The sequence below is a fragment of the Fukomys damarensis genome, unplaced genomic scaffold, assembly GCF_012274545.1.
Source record: "Fukomys damarensis isolate Sample0158 unplaced genomic scaffold, DMR_v1.0_HiC HiC_scaffold_4, whole genome shotgun sequence".
Taxonomy (NCBI): Eukaryota; Metazoa; Chordata; class Mammalia; order Rodentia; family Bathyergidae; genus Fukomys; species Fukomys damarensis.
The window spans coordinates 1923774-1941299 of record NW_022900916.1 but is presented as its reverse complement, the minus strand read 5'-3'; positions in this window follow the sequence as shown (position 1 = coordinate 1941299).

The window sequence follows — 17526 nt, the reverse complement described above, 5'->3', positions numbered from 1 at the left end:
TGTTATGTTCTATAATTATCACGAAAAGTATTCCAAAATACATTGGTGATGCTGAGAGTTTGGCAATAAACTGAAGCATTACACATTTGTCTTAGCTTTGAACAAAAAGCCTTTTTTGTTTCATATTTTTCTCTGGAAAGATGGAAAGATCCATATTAAATCTATTCATCTTAACACAATTTTTTAAAAAGTAGATTAAAAAACCAAAAGAAAAAAGAAACCCAAAGGCAGCTGCTTATGTAACCCATGGACATTGACACTCTCAAATACATTCAGGGCCAGGGATTTATCTCAGTGGTTCTGCCACCTGTCTCGCAAGCACAAGGACCGGGGTTTGATCCCTGGTACCAAAAATATTAATAATAATAACAAATAAAATAATAATAATAATAATACATTCAGCTACAAATGGAATGAAGAACATCTCCATACATTGCCTTGGAGTGGCCTGCTCACTGAGCACAGCAGAGCAGAGAGATGCATGTACTTTTCTGCAGTTTATCAAGGAAGGGAGGGAAAGGGAGGGTTGACGTGAATACGCATTTCAGTATATGTGTTTCATACGTACACACATACGTACATATGTGTACCCACAGCATGAATGTGTGCATTGACATATTTGCTTATGTTTAAAAGTGAAAGAAAAACTAAATATTTTTAAATATTTGCCTTTAAAGCAAGAAGGAAACTAGGTGGAGGATATTTATTCCCCACTTAGATTTCCCTGAATATATCTTTTTGTTGATAGGAGTTTAGGTCCGTGTAAATATTTTGCATACTTTAAAATAAAATACAACTTTAAAAGGCAATTATTTTAAGATTAAACAAAAACAAATAAACTGCTAGTCAAGTAGGTGGTGTAACCACAAAGAAGAATGATTTCAGGTTAAGTTTGAAACCCAGTATGTGGACTTCGTATGTCCCGCAGTCTTTGCGGTCTTTACTTAGAAGTGTATTTTGGAGACCTTCCGTGGTGATGCAATGCACAATTTCCAATAATCATGTATTTGGTAATGTTATTAAGACTTTGAGACTGGAGTTCGGATTAAAGGGCAATTCAAGTATCACTGAGAGCTCAGAATTTTAATATAAGAAATAAAATACATGAATAGGAAAAGTGCAGTTAAACAAAACACTAAAGTTTTGAATTAAACATAAATGTATTGAATAATCTCAAATGTAATTCATCTTCAAAAAAATCTTTTCCTGAATATGTCCAAAGAAATGGGCTAAGAAACAAAGACAAATCTAGTAGCAAAACAATGCACCGTGGGTAATCTCTGTCCCAGCAACCTCTGTTTTGGTTTCCTTCTGCTGCATAATGAATTACCCAAATGTTGCAAGTTAAGCCACCACAAATTTATGACCTCAGAATTTCCACAGACATCAGAGTATGTAGGTACACGCCTGTAGTTCCAGCATTCTGGGAGGCCAAGGAAGGAAGATTGCCAGTTCAAGCCTAGCCTGGCCAACTTAACAACTCAGTGAGATCCTGTCTCAAAAAATAAAAAAGAGATGGTGATCGAGCTCAGAATGAAAGTCCAAGGTTTAATCCTCAGTAACGTATAATAAAAATAATAATTTTTATGGGCCGGAAGGCCTCCTTGCTCTGCTCCAGAAAATTACAGGGAGGCTGTTCTGACTTCTCACCTGGAGGCTGGGTGGTGGGGAGCTCCCTTGTCAAAGCACTCATGGGTTGCTGGCAAAATGCAGATTCTTGCAGTTATAGGACTGACTTTTCTGCTGTCCTCCCTGGTGGCTCCAGGCTGACTCCTCCTGTCTGCTCATGGGAACTCCAGTCCTCAGCGTGTGGCCAACCATGGACTGAATCCCTAGAAACTATTAGCCAAGCTAATAGTTCTCTCTTCCTATAAGCTGTGGTGCTGGGTACTGTGTTTCAGCAAAGAGAAAGCTGACTAATACAGGGTTAATTCACACACTGCTCATGTAGCTAAACATTAGTCTCTGGCCCTCTCCAGAATTTTATGTTAATAACTCGTTATACTGAGAAAGTGAGAGGCCAAAGGAGCTCAAGTTGTGTGAGCAAGGAGAAGCAGGCCTTGGGAGGCAGCACTTTTAACAAGGAAAGAAAGAATGCTCAAAAAAATGACTTCAGTCTCCACTTTGTCCAGAACGTTGTAAGTTTTAAAGCTCTCATTACAAATGGGATTATTGGGTGTCTGGTGACCAAGAACCCAGTACACAAGACACCACTCTCAGGACGCATACTAGGGGCTCCAAAGTCACTCTATGGTCGCTGAGGGCAAGGCCTCTCATGATAAAATGATTATGTTCACTACATAATTTGGAAATCTATTAATTCATAGTAAGGCTATAAAAAAGGGACCTAAATGTTGGTCAACCTTGAATGTTCCCATTAAACCAATGCCATGAAATGGTAAATAATCAATTAAAAAATGAGATTTGTGTGGTTGCTCCAGAAGCACACTTACTAAAATGAGATTTGCTTTGCCTATATTGTCTGTAACTCTGGACAAACAATCAGTCTGTGTTACATATTAGTAACTAACTAGTAAAGACAATATTCCGTCATCCTTCTTAGTGGGTGAACGGACCCAGTCTGTGACTTAATGGCCCCTAAACCACAGATGCAGAAGGAGACAAAGTGTAGCTCCTGAGAGATGTAAAGCAAAAGTATGTGCAAAAATACTTTTGACAATGACATTTAAATGCTAACATACAGAAGAAAGAGAGAGGAATGTATTAAGTAACTCACAGGGGTGCAATACACCAAATCCAGGTAGTGAAATGCAGCAGGAAGAACCATTTCAAGGCTCATCTTTAAATAAATATCATAAACAAAGGGGAGAGAAAGAAGAGAGGGAGGACAAGTTTTTGTGAATACCTGACATCCGTAGTATTTATGAATCGTAAATATAGTCATTAGCTTTCTTTGTATTGAGAGAGAAGTTATGTGAGATTTCAACAGAATTAAAAGACATCAAATACATGGAGACTATTGATGATACTTAGAAATGACTGATATTCTTCCCCCAAGGTGTAAAAGCAGCATTGCCACTTTGTTTGAAACAGAGCGGTTTTCACCTTTTCAGATATTTGCAGAAACATGGGTAAAGTTCTGTGATGTCTGAATTCGGGTTTTCATAGTGAGGGATGAGCAGATGAGCCTGAGAAATGGCGCTGCCGTTGCAGAGAGACAGGCTGTGCGATGGTACGGGAGGGTCACGGCTCCGATGTCTGTATTTTAGCTGTGATGTAATCTGCCACCATCAGTGGCAAGTCTAAAACTCAAATTCTCCCAAATTAGTCCATTGGTGTGCGAGCAAATTTTATTGGAATAGATTAAAAGAAGTAATCAACTCTGATGGTAATTAAGGAAAATAGAAAGGAAACATAATTTCCTTTTAGTTAGGGTGAAATAATTTATTTCAAACTAAACTTTCTTTATTCTCCAATATAGTAAATTCAAGTCATTTAATTCAAACAATGGGTTGTTGATTGCATTTTTCTAAACCTTAATTGAGCAAAAACAATTCCTATTTATATAATAGTTTTAATAATAAAATTCATTATTTAACAGTAGAGTGAAATATGCTTACTTTGAATTCATAAAGGTAGTTTACAATCTTCATTGAGCAGAGTTTATTTAAGGTGCTTTAAGTATGTATTAATTAGAAATATTTACTCATTTAGAAATGCAGTAAATCTTTTTGTCCCCAAATTTATGTTGAATGTTGAATATATGTATGTGTTATTTTGAAAATTGTGGCCTAATTATAAATGATATTTATAGGGCCTGGGATTTAGCTCAGTGGTTCCACCGCCTGCTTCGCAAGTGCAAGGACCCGAGTTTGATCCCCAGTACCAAAAATGCAAACAAATACATTATATTTATATCATTTAGAGGCTTTATATATCAATCTCTGGAGTAGTAACAGTAATAATCTTTTGCAAATTTTAAAAATGTAATTAAAGCATATTTAGTTGCTTTATCAAATAAGTTTTCCAACTGGTTAGAGAAGACAGATGGCATTTCCAGCTGCCACAGAAGTCACCCACGGTCGTGATATCACATAATGCTCTTCACACGTTTGTAGCCATTTCCAAAATGAGGGTGCTTTGCTTTAATTTTTAAGTTATGATTTTCTTTCTTTTTTTTTCTTCATTGAGTTTATTGGCACATTTTAGATATACACTACAATTACATTCATTATTGGGATCTTGTACCTTTACATGACAGGTCTTGGTTCTCATTTTTTCTCCATGATTTTCTTTTTTATATACAAGTTGGATAGGTTTATGGCTTTCAATTAATATGTGGAAAGCTGGTAGAAAAATATCACCAATATTTGCCTTTCTGCAAAATAAATTTTAATTATATTTGACTTGAATTTAAGCCATAACATGTGATAAAGGAACAGTGAGCTATTCTCCTTGAGAAAATGATTGCAAAAGCCCCCAAAAGTGCATCAGTAGAGGTAGGATTCAAAATAGGACACCCAGTAATGTCCCCTACACTTGAGAATTAGCATTAAAGAAAAAGGTGTGGAAGGCATTTAACTAAGGGAAGACAAGGAGACACATTACTCAGCTTTGAAACACACATGTTCCTGGAATCATCACCTGCCATATAAGCTCGCCATGGTATACATTCATTTTCTATCTTCCTATGCTTCCTGGCAGGTTTTCTATTCATTTCACATTCTAATTATTTCACACATCCTGGCCTACAGTTTTTAAATAAGCAAGTATTCTTTCCTAGATATTGGTTTTCCAAAGATTATCATTAACATATTCCTGTAATCCCAGCTGTCTAAGAAGCTGAGGAGGGAGAATTCCAAGTTCAAACCCAGCCTAGACCACTGAGTGACTCTGAGGAGCCCTATCTCAAAATAAAAAGATAAAAAGCCTGGTGACCTTAGCTCAGTGCAAAGGCTAACAGTAATCCCCATTCCTGAAAATTTAATGTTTTTTTTCCAAGTAAATGCATTTATTGGTACCTGATGGATTCACTGCTGAATTTTACAAGACATTTAGAGAAGAACTACTGCCATTACTCTTCAAACTTTTCAATGAAATTGAAAGGGAAGCTATACTTCCAAATTCATTAATGGAAGCAAGTATCACTTTGATTCCAAAACCAGCGAAAGATGCAACTAAAAAAGAGAACTACAGACCAATCTCCTTAATGAATATAGATGCAAAAATCCTTAATAAGATACTAGCAAACAGAATAAAGAGGATTATCAAGAAGATCATCCATCCTGACCAAGTCGGATTTATTCCAGAGATGCAAGGGTGGTTCAACATACGAAAGTCAATAAATGTAATACATTATATTAACAAAGTCAAGGACAAAAACCATATGATCCTCTCAATAGATGCAGAAAAAGCATTTGATAAAATTCAACACCCATTCATGATAACAACCCTGAAAAAAATTGGAATAGATGGTCTCTACCTCAACTTAAGAAAGGCTATCTATGAAAAACCAACAGCCAACATCATATTAAATGGCCAAAAACTGAAAACCTTCACATTAAAATCAGGAACAAGACAAGGATGCCAACTATTACCACTCCTCTTCGATATAGTTCTGGAAACATTAGCCACAGCAAGTAGAAAACTTAATGTTTTAAATGTTTTTATACATCATAATTTTCAATTTTTGCTTTAAAAATATTTTTCAGAAAGCTTTTACATTTTGCAGTAAACAGGAATCAGAATATAGCAGTAATACTTGAATTGAACATGCAATGCTACTCTTAGAAGTCTTTTGTAAACAAAGGGCTGGGTCTTGTTCATACACTTTTGTCAGGTTGAAGCACTGAAGTTAGCTATACCAGAAACACCTTAGATACAGCAAAACTACAGATCCCCTCAGTGTTATTTGAGAAATGAAGAAATGATCACCTTCAGAAGTCTGTGTGCTCATATCAGAAGATAGAATTTTCACTCGTTATGTTCCACTGAAGTTACTATTGTTAGTTTGATGTTATGAAGGCCATTAACAATGCCCCTAAGTGAAACATCCCTCATTTATGTGCACAAAAGTTTTTGTGCAAGATGTGCATCCTGTGACTGTCAGAGTCGAATCTGGGCTGCTGAGAAGCAGAGTCCTGAAGGCACAGGCCCCACACCCATTCCATCCCAGGTCCTGCTATATTTATAGCCCATTAGTTCTCAAAAAACACAGCCAGAGATAGGAAATTTGGGCAAGTCAAGCTGTACAGAGGGAAACAAGTGAACAGAACACCCAAGAAAAGAACAGATCGCAAAAACATTCAACTCATACACCATCAACATGGGCCTTCTTGTGTGTCCTTCTTTCTCGGTGTCCAAAGTCTCATAGTCAGAAGCTCTGTCCCTCACTCTCTAGCTTCTGTGTCCCACCTGTGTCCACTCGTTTTCAATCTAATGTAACCTCTTCACAGTGCTGCAATTTCTGTCTCTTTAGAACCTCTTCTTATGCCATTCCATAGAAAAGTAGTTTCCTTATTCCACAAATAGTAAAATTCATGTGCACGCATGTACACACTCAAAGCTACACATAAAATCTTAAAATATTATCCCATGCCTTTAGTGGCAAAATTCTTAGAGTTCATACTTCTTATGTCTTACCCTCCTAAGTCTTTCCTTCCCGCATTCCCTTCTTGGCGCATACACTGCTAATACCTGAACACTGAACCCTAACCCACCCATAGCTATTCAATTGCCTCGACTTGTGCACCACATGAGGGACCTCCCAGCAGAGCTAACCCCTCGCAATAAAGCTCATGGCTGTTGTCAGTGACTCAAGGTCTCCCCTGCAATTTGCAGGATATCAGACAGGAACCTAGGAGGAAATCGTTGATTCCAGGAGGAAATCGTTGATTCCAGGAAGAAAGAAATCTCCTAAGTGACGACCTCTGGAAAACGTGAGTGGAAGGAGAATGGGTGAAGAGCTGCAGGAATGAAATTATTTGCTGGATAGGTGCCCATTGAAGCTGTTCCTCTGCAAAATAACTGAATGTGAGTATATGTCAGTTCTCTCCGGAGTATAAAGAGGGATGTGTGTGTGTGCATGTGCGTGTGTGTGACCCTTGCTCACATTAAACAGTCATCACCTCTTCCTCTTCCTTCTTCTTCTCAATCACTTCCTATGCTTTAGCTTCTGAGATGTCTGCAGAATATTTCTTTGTCTTTGCGATCAATTGATACCCTTATTCAATTAAGATTTTTCTGCTTTAATACAATGTTCTTAGACATTAAATGAAAGATTTTGCAGCAGCAGTAAGATTTTATCCAGCCACCCAAAGCTTCTGAGCCTTGCCCAGCACATCGTCCACTTCCCCAGAGGAATTAGGGTGGGAATGCTGAGAAGATTTGGGGGCAGGGCACCTGCAAAGCTATGCCACAGCGGCCAGTATCTGCCTGGGCGCTGTCTCCAGGCGAGGCTCTGGAGCATTTGCTTTGGTGTAAGGCTGACCTAAAGATATCCATGTTATCCTCCTCTCCTTCAACGTCACAGACCACATTTTCTGTAGGAATGTGCAGACAGCAGGAAAGTCTATTGTGCCTGGAAATAGGCGTCATGAGCTATACACCCCGCGATACGATGGAATCACCATTGTCACAGATCAGACTGCCATGAACATGGACGCCGTCACCCCATTCAGTCTCAGTGGGCCACAAGTCCTTCTGTGAGCCTTTAATGGTGCAAGCAGGTGTCCTGACTGTCCACCATGGAATCCACGGGGCTCCCAAAGGCCAAGGGCATGGGGTGCAACCTGTTCCAGGACCTGGCAGTGGACTGCAGACCTGCAGCCTCTCTTCCTGTAGGTGGAAGCTACCAGGAGGGCACAGGTGCAGCTCCAGCCTGCATGTGGACCATCAGCAGCTGCACCGGGCTGAGGCCTCCAGGCACAAGAGCACAGAGTTGGGTCCCAGGGCCTGAGACAGGATCCCCTCCAGAAGAACTGAGTGGAAAGACGGCAGTTTCCACTCCACAGCCCACAGCGGGGAGCCGAGAACAGAAGTTCCCGGGCAGAAGGAGTCCTGTGACTTGCAGGCATCGGAAAAGACTGCAGGAGGCACATGAGGAGATCCCCAGAGCCTGGACAGCAGCTCAGGAGAGGGGCCCATCGCTCCCCCAGGCCTGAGAGGAGGCGTCACTGGTCAATGACGTGGAGGAGCAGTGGGGACTGACGCTGCACGAATTAGGTCTCACAAGTGAATTTCTATCTATCAAGGCCCTGTTTTAACTCACATTGGGCCATTAAAGCTGTCTCTCCTAGGTGTCTCGCTCTATCCAGGAGACCTGTGAGAACCAAGCCTTGTTCTCACGTGGCCGTCATGGGTGTTCAGGGCAGTGAATGGTGCCGGGGTGGGGCAGTCATGGAAAGGGGGTCACTGTTAGGTGAAACGCATCCACTTTTGCTCCATTTCACCTGCAGCGACTCGGCTAGGGTCCCGGGAACATCGCAAGCAAATCTAGTACATCCCCAGGCAGCACTCTGAGTTGAGATCAAGTACGGACTAAAGCCTTGATGCTTTGCCAGTTTGATTAGTGCATTGCAGCAAACATTAAGGTTAATAACGGACCAGAGTTATACAGATACAAGAGTAATTTGTGTTTATTTTTGCTATGTAATTTTTAAAGTACATGTACTTCCAGGTGGGTGAAGTTATGGAACTTTGTTTTAATTTAATAATATATATTTTAAAACATCCTCCTCCAACATTTTGATTTCTTGATTTAAAAAAAAATTTGAGTTGAGAGTCTAGCCACCCAGTGTTATATTAATTTCAGTTTTAAATCTCTGTCTGCTAACTTATCATGGAGACTTTCTAGGTAGATGCAGGAAAGAATTAGGGCTAGGGTAGGGCCCTGTGGCACCATCTCCAGACCCAAGGTTTCTACTGTGGCTTCTGAGGGCTGTGGCAGCAACAGCCTCTCTTTCCCTAGGCACTGTCCTGAAGGCCAGCCCCTTCACAGGTTGCTGTGTGGTGTCACTGCTGAAGAGCTGAGCTGGGTACTTGTGTTATAAAAGGCATCGGGTCATTGCAGCAGGTACTGAGTGAGAGAGAACATTCTAGAAACCAAAATAATTTTCCCAATTCATGCAAGTATTCTAGAAGGTCCAATATTTATATGTTCTTTCTTTTTTTAGAAAATTTTCAAGTAAATACTTTCTTATATTCTTTGCTGCCACATTTCTTTAGTTGAATAACACAGACACACACAAACACACACAGACACAAACACACACACACTTTGGTGGAGTTCAAAGGAAAGTAAGGATGGGCTACCTATGTACCTAAACTGAAAGGGTGATCCTTTCTCCACAATGACCAAAACCCACTGAAAGAAGACAGAGATTCTTTTGAGTTATCTGTTTCTCTCCTTGGATTCAGTGACAGGTTGGTGATCTGTTAATATCAAATGCCAGTATCACACTATTAAACTCCTTACTTTCACCTTTAAATTCATATTCAATAAGTTAATTGATCACGAAAGGTTAGATGTTAGATGTATTAGTTATTTAATTTTAACAAAAATCATTTTAATGGAATTTTGAGGAGTGTTTCACTGGTTTTAGGAATATTGATTTTATGTATCAAGCAGAATTGGGTTCCAGGAAGATTGAAAACAAAACACCAATTATGGAAAACAAAGTATTTGTTTAAAAGAAAGCAAATGAATGTAATTCAGTCAAAAGAGTGTGCACAGAGCGTTTAGCGGTGTGGACCCAGCATGGAGCACAGAGTTTGCATTCCCAAGAAGCTGTCTACTGTGGACTCACTCCGGCATCGCGGTGAGGAGGTAATGTAAATGTAACACAGATGACTTCACAGCGACGGGACTGCTTGTCAAGGCGAGTCGATTGGAATTTGTTTTTCAATCACTTAAAATCTTTGATTCAAAATTACCTATATAGTCTTTGATTAGGTATAGGAAATGTCATTTTCACTCAACCCCTTAATTTCCACATACCTTATCACATTATAAATGTCCCTGAGTATTTTTGTTATATATGGAAGCCACAGTTGAAACATAATGAAAACCTCTAGTAATATAAAGATTTTCCATCTCTCCAAATAAATGTCATTATATGAAATAGATACTGGGGAAATTTTTGAAATATCTCATTAAGCATCATTGTTATATAAAATGATGGTAGTAAAAGTATCATTTACAATAATGACAAGAGTGTATTGTGTACGGCCCTGTAAATCTAGATTTATGCTTTCATTGGCTTAGTCAGGGCATGGAGAGGACAAGAAAGTTCCCACCAAGAAGAAGAAAATGAGAGAAATAGGATCCCACTACGGCAGTTAAACTTTAAATTGAAGGTCAGCAGATGCAATTATGTTATATGGAGATACAATTCTGTGCTAGCAAGAACTTGACAGTAAATGTATTGAAAGTAACTTTGTTGAGGAAAAATATGTCGACTGCAAGGAATTACTTCAGAAATGTCCTCTGAGGGGGCAAAAGGAGTCTGGACAGCAGACATCCATCATGACCCAGGCAGAGCTGGCCTGAACCACCCCTGGCCAGCAAAAGGGGAAGTGGTTGAGAAAACGAACGCATGTGGCTCCCTGAGACCATGGGCATAAACATCCAGCAGTGTCACTGGCCTCTCACTGGCCTCACCCTCACACTGTCCCTGATTCCACACTTACCCAGCATTCTCCAGATAATGGTCTCCTCCGGTAGCTTGCTCAGTGCAAATGTGCTGCAATAGTTATATTTCATAGTAAAGGAAAGAAATCGGCATTGTAGCTTCCATGTGTCTCTCTCGGATTTTTAAGTGGGATCAAATACATTCTCTCAAACTGTGCTAAGAATATGTCTTTCTGCAGCAGAAGACCAGGTCACCAGATTCCTGAGTAAACACAGTAAGTATCCCTTTGCACTGTTTCTTTCTGATAAACTCGTGACCTTTCATTATATCCTCAAGATCATACTATTTTCAAAATCAAAAAGTTCTATTGAAATATGTTACAAAAATTATGCACTTCCAAGAAAATATTTTTAATCTAATTTTTCAAAATCTTGATAAATTTGCTAAATCTCATTGAAGTATAGGCCATATTAAATACGAATATTCTCTTACTAAAATATCCCCTTACTTTAACCACAGTGTGATTTTTTTCTTTCCCTTACTTAAGCATCTAATTTTATTGATGAAGAATCATTAAGCCCGTATGGACGTTTAAAATGTGCACATTTTCTAATTCCTTCCTAACACAACTCTATTTACTCTGAAACTTGGGTATCAGGGTATCACTTGGGAATTCTGTTCCCATTATTTCCTTCAAGATTTTTCTTCCCGCACCTGCATCCCACAAGGACACACACTTGAGAAATCCCCAGGTCTTGCATAATTGTCTCCGAATCACTTGAATTAGTTCTTAATCAAAAGCAGGAACCTTTCCATGGGGTCAACCCTATTCAATAAAGACTAGATTTTGTAATATCTAAACTCCAGGCCCATTACACATGGTAATAACTACTTAAACTCTTCACCAGTATTTTAAACTCCTTAAATCAAGACATAGCAAGAAAAATATTCTAAAATAATTTTCCAAAATACACTTTTAGTGTATTTAGATTTGTATCTATAGATTCATGTTTCCTACTCTATTTTCCAACTAATCAAATAAGTAAATATTTAATGAGAATAACAAACAAAAGTAACAAATTATACTTTTTTAAAATGTGAAAGATTCTGTGATTTGAGGAAACCAGAGTATACAAACCTTAAATTTTTGGAGTGGAGTAAATTATCCATTTGTTTTTACCTTTATTCTACAAACACTGTGTCTAACTACTGGACATTATTAATGTGTCTAACTACTGGACATTATTAAATCATATTCCAAACTGGTAACAGAAGTAGAATATTGACAAATAGAATAAAAAAGAATAGAGAAGCATGTATCAGCCTTCAGAGTATCATTTAATGTAATTCATGCCAAACATATGTTAGATAAAAACTGTGCAGAGTAATAGAATAAATATTGAGGAAGAAATAATTCAGTACCCCATTCACACATCCTACTATTAATACAGGTACCAGGGCTTGGTGATAGAAGACATGCTTCACTTTCATGGCCTCACTCACTGCCTTTCGGGAAAGCGTTGCCTGGCCTCCCGGCCTTCCTCTGAAATCTGGGTGGAAGCCTCCCTGACTCCAAAACTCTTGCACTCTGCCTGAAAGCAGGACTAGCACTGCCACCAGCTTGAGCAGTAGCCTGGATCTCTTGGAGCTTGGCTTTTGTAGCCTCTGAGTGCCCAGGTCATTGAACTCAGGGATGCTTTTTCCTAAGAAGTCCTGAGTGAGCAGGATGTCCTGGAGATCTTCTCAAACCAAAGACTTTCAAGAGTTCACCTTTTTATACACTTGAAATTGTGATGGGAGGGGCCTGACTAATGCTTGAGATGCCCTAAAGGTGTCTTTCTTATTATCCTGATTCAATGTACTTGGCTTCCTCTTAAGGGTCCTAGTCTTTTCCTTAACTACTCTCTTCTTTACCTCAAATTTATACGCACTTCCTTTCTTGGAAAACTGCAAATTTTTAACATCTTTCATCTCTGCTTTTTGCTCCAGATTTTCAATATAAATTTGGCTATAAGCAGCCAACAGTACCCATAACACAAACTGAATACTGAACTGCCTTAAATAGCCCCTACGAGATTAGTTAATCTGCCACATTTAAATTTAGCCTCACGTAAATGTGTACAACATGGGCAAAATGTAGACAAATTCTTTGTCAGAATAAAACAGCCACAGCCTGTAGTCCAGTTTCCAGTAGAGTTCTTCTTCCTAGCTGAATCTCTTAAGCCTGGCCTCAGCTGTCTACATTCCTATCAGTTTTATGCGCTTTTGAGGTCTTACCAAAGTCACCCCTTAGGCTCTACTTACAGCATTCTAGGGCTTCTATATCCCACATTCAGAAACCTTTCCAAATTCCTCCTGAAAACTAGTTGCAAAGTCTTCTAAACCACTGGTCGAGTCTCAAATACAATTGCACTTCTTTCTTACCAATTTTGTCTGTTAATCACTTTCCTGTCATTGGGACAAAATAACCCAAGCAACTAAAAGGATGAGAGGTTTCAGTGGGTTCAGTCTACTTTCCAAAAGCCCCACCTCTGAACATGGGAGGCTTTGGGGGATATTTAGCTCTAAATCATAACAGGATGGGGTACATGTGTAGTAATTGGAAACTAGACTAGGTAAACATTATCAGGACGCTTTGGCAATAATCTCAATCAACCTTGATAAAAGCCCAATCTAAGCAGCAATAGCCATGATTAACATGAAGAAACTTATGTGAATATGTAGGGCACAGGAAGTTGGCAGCATGGCCTAGAGTATATTGGTAGTTGGGAAATAAACAAGGGCAATTCCTAGCTTTCTGTAACAATAGTTGCGAGCATATCTCCTTACCGAGGCTTGATTTCTCATTCCACTCCTTAGTAGAGTGGCGACTTAGCCAACGCTTCTGGGTCTCACATTCACTGTCTGTGAAGTGGGGATAATACTTTTACCTTCTCCATAGACTTGCCATGGGAATTTCATGATTTAATGTTTAGAACACACAGTCCAGTGTTTGGTCCTAGTGAAAGCATTGTGTAACTGTCAGCTGATTGTGGAACTCAAAAGTAAAGCTGAGGCTAAACACGACACAGATTTTAAAAATCATCAGTGGTGCTTATGCCAAAATGTTATAGAAGGGATGGTATCGGAACACAGTGGTCCAAGTAATGGTTTCTCCAAACGAAGGCACCAATCTACTCACTTTAACAAGTATTCAGATGAGTTTGAAAGAGAAGACGAGCATCTCGTAGGCCAAGGAAGATGAGAATACTGGAAAGGAATGTACGGCCACCCTCGTTGAATCCTTAGATACAGTTGGATCAGACATGGCTCCTTAAGATTGTTGTTTCCAAAGATAAATACTGTTTACAAAAGTGCAAGCGAAGAAGATGGCCAATTGTCACTGGTTTACTACAAAACCATTGTGTAGATTTTGGAATCTACAAAATACTTGGGTAACAACCACTTTCATTTTTTTTCAAGGAGTTTGATAAAGACAGCAAAAGAGATAAGGTAGTTTGCAAGTTTAGGAGGCCCACTCTTCTTTACTCTGTGTTCTTTGCTTTGCACTTATTCACGTGAACTTGAAAGATAGGAAAGATAAGTTTTGTTTAGAGGAAGAGTCAAATGAAGCTGGAGATGGTAATATTGAAGGAAAGATAAATGCATGATATCCCCATGTTATAGAGCTCAAAATTCAGAACCTGAATCTGCCTCCTCTATTTTTTGAAACATTATAGTTTATGCTCCATGAGAAACAGATTCAAGCTGAAATCTGTGTCCAGGAGGCTCTCGAGGAGGTTTTTCTTAAGTGGAAAGTGAAGGAAACAAGACTAGGAAGGAGGTGAAGTTGAACACTGATCTAACTGTAGCAGAGTCCTTGCTGTGATGGCCGCTGGGGCTGCCATGCAGTCATGCCATGCTGAAGGCGATATGTACTTCAGTACTTTCCCAGGAAGCCTTACGTGCAAACATCACTGATGCTACTTGCTAGTAATTTTGTCAGGTGGCACAGTAAGAAGTACAGAAAAGCTAAAATGATGAAAATCACACCTGGAATGCACTCAGAGTGCTGAGTGAACAGATGCGGAGGACAATACAACAAATACAGGTGAGATCTTGAATGTTAAACCTAACAGGTATATTTTATAGCTCGATAGTAAATTTCATTAGCAATAGTTATTACCTTCCTTTTGTGGGGATTTCTGATTAAAAAATCAGAATCACCCCAATTTTCGCAGTATCTTGAGCAAACAGTCACTGCTGTGGTTCCAGTGCTGTGTTTATGCAAATAAAAAGTATTCCAGGTTGTGCAATGTTATGAAATGTCAATAATCATGCACAGGAAGAAGAGAATGATTCTGCAAAACATCAAGTTTAAAAACGAATGCAACCATCAAGTTCTAAGAAAAACATAACAGCTGCCCGATGCCCTGTGTTCAGGATGGGGTTGTTTCGCAATCAGGAACTCTGGCAACCACAAGTCAAAAACAATCTAGTAAATACTGACATCTTGAAAATGTACTCTGCAGTAGCAAATCATGAAATACATTTTATTTGTGCATTAATATGGAACAAACTTTCGGTTTGTCATCATGCAAGTTACATTATAAAACTAATCAGTTCCGCAAAAAGTGAGGAACCCACTGCTATGACCAATTTCTTTCACAGCTGAGTAGCATTTCTAGAAACACAAAGTAGCATAAATCTGGAGCAACAAAAAAAATTTCAATATTTTCACTAGAAATAAGGTCTAATGAGAAATCATTTTGTCTCATAATAAAACATAAACAAAGTATTTGCGCAGTGTTTTTTGAGAATGAGCACATTTAACAAAAAGATTGCTGACATAACTGAACAAACTAAGAAAGTTAATGAAAAAGACCCCAAGTCCTGTAGACAGAGACAAATGAAAAAAAAAATAAAATAATGTAGTTTAAAATTTTAATTTAGTTTGTTAAAATTTCACAGGTAAACATTACTCTGAGTGTTGCAAAAAAAAACAGTTTAAAATAATGAAATATGCTTCAGGAATTGCAGCATACTATAGAAATCCAGACAGCCTTTGAAAGTGCACTCTCATAATTATCACAAATATAATAAACACAACAGTGGTAATGAATTCAAAGATTTCTCTTAAAAACATCGCAACTATATTAGAGAAAAAAATCAAGATGCTATGCATAATACTTTTAAAAATTGCTTATAAACATTAATTTAAGCGTGGACAGCAGCTTTCTTTGTCACCATTACAAGAGGCAGTTTCGTAGCTTTTCATCCTATCGCCCTATCCCTGTACTTCAACCTTGAGCGGTATTTAGGAAAATAATTGTTTTAAAGATATGCTTAGTGGTAGGAAACTTTCCAGATAGAGACAACTCAATTTTAAAACATTTCTTTAGATAAAAGTGGCAGAGGAGATCATCTCTATTCCTGTGAACTAAAAAAATTTGGTTGTAGGTCATCGAGAAAAAGACCCAGTTTGAACTTAAAAAATATTGTAGATGGTAAGCAGAGGTACCACAGTAACTGAGAAGCACAGCAGGGAGCTCACCTTCCCCCTCACTCCCAAGAAAATGGGAAACAGGTTTGCAGACGCAAGAGCAGACGGCTCGTTCTCAGGCAAATTTTCATTCCAATTTTACCAGATCTTAGCTACAGTTCGCAAAATTCACTTCTGATGTTTTATGCTAAGCACATCTGTTGTTAGTCGCTGGAGGACAAGCATTGCTCATTTTTTAGAAGTCTATATAAATGGAAAAGAGCGGCATTATGCAAGGGCTTTTATAAGTATCACTTAGAATAAAATCAGTGCTATTCAGTCCACGTACACATATTTAAGAATTTTACTCTGATCCTCAAAACAGACTTCTGTAAATTATTCACTGAGAGATGTGAATCCCTCTTGTGGTTTAAAAACAGAGCATTTCACGGACATTCAGATTCTAATAGGCAGGCATTTACATGGTATAACAAATGATTTGGAGAGTTAGGTCAGACAAAATAACTAAGGAAGCAGATTCCTGTTCCTAGATTATATTATTTGTGACTGCATTTAACAAATCAGAAAGATAATGAAATATACCTGCAAAACTGGTGCTCGAAGTAATACATAGAACCAAGTCAGAAAAGTCCCAACAAAATAAATTGAAATAATGCTGCAGGTGTGTGTGTGTGTGTACTATTTTTGAATATATTTGTGAGCTCCTCATCTTCAGAGCAAGGGAAGTGGCCGTGCCTTTCCACTGTACGACACTTAAGAAGGTGTCATTAAGCTTAAAATCAAGAATGGCATGGAGCCAGACGTGAGAGGAAGAAGGTACTGTGGACAGGAGAATCATTCTAGGCCAAGGAAACGGACCTGCAGAAGTCCTCAAGCATAAAAATGCTTTGTACGTGCAAGGCGAGAAAATGAGTGAGCGGTAATCCAGCAGGCAGGGGCTTACAAAGTCTTCGACCATGACCCACAGCAGGAAATCAATTTCGAATTACCCTCTAACACAGTGGCTCCCCGAGCTATGCAAGGCTGGCACCACCCTCCTTCCACGAGAGTTGGCATATACTGACTCCCCAGAAACGTGTCCACTCTCAGCTCTGCTAATGGACAGGCTTATGATAACATGAATAGTCGATGAGCATGTTTTGTATGTTATGAATCATGTATGCCGATAAGGGAGGAGGACCTGGGAGTCCCACGGCAGCCTGGAAGCAGAGAGCACCAAGGCGCACGGGATCACACCCACTTCAAGGCCACGCCCCATGACCTCACTTCCTCCAGCAAGGCCCTGCCCCTTAAAGGGTCCCTGCTTCTCCACAGTGCCCAGCGGAGAAGTCTTAACACATGGGTCACTGGGAAACAGTTCATGCCCACCCTAAGCAACTCTGGACAGCATCCCTCGCTGTCCACTGAGGAGCACTGCGGCAGGCTTCCCAATGCTAGGACTAAAGGTTTGGG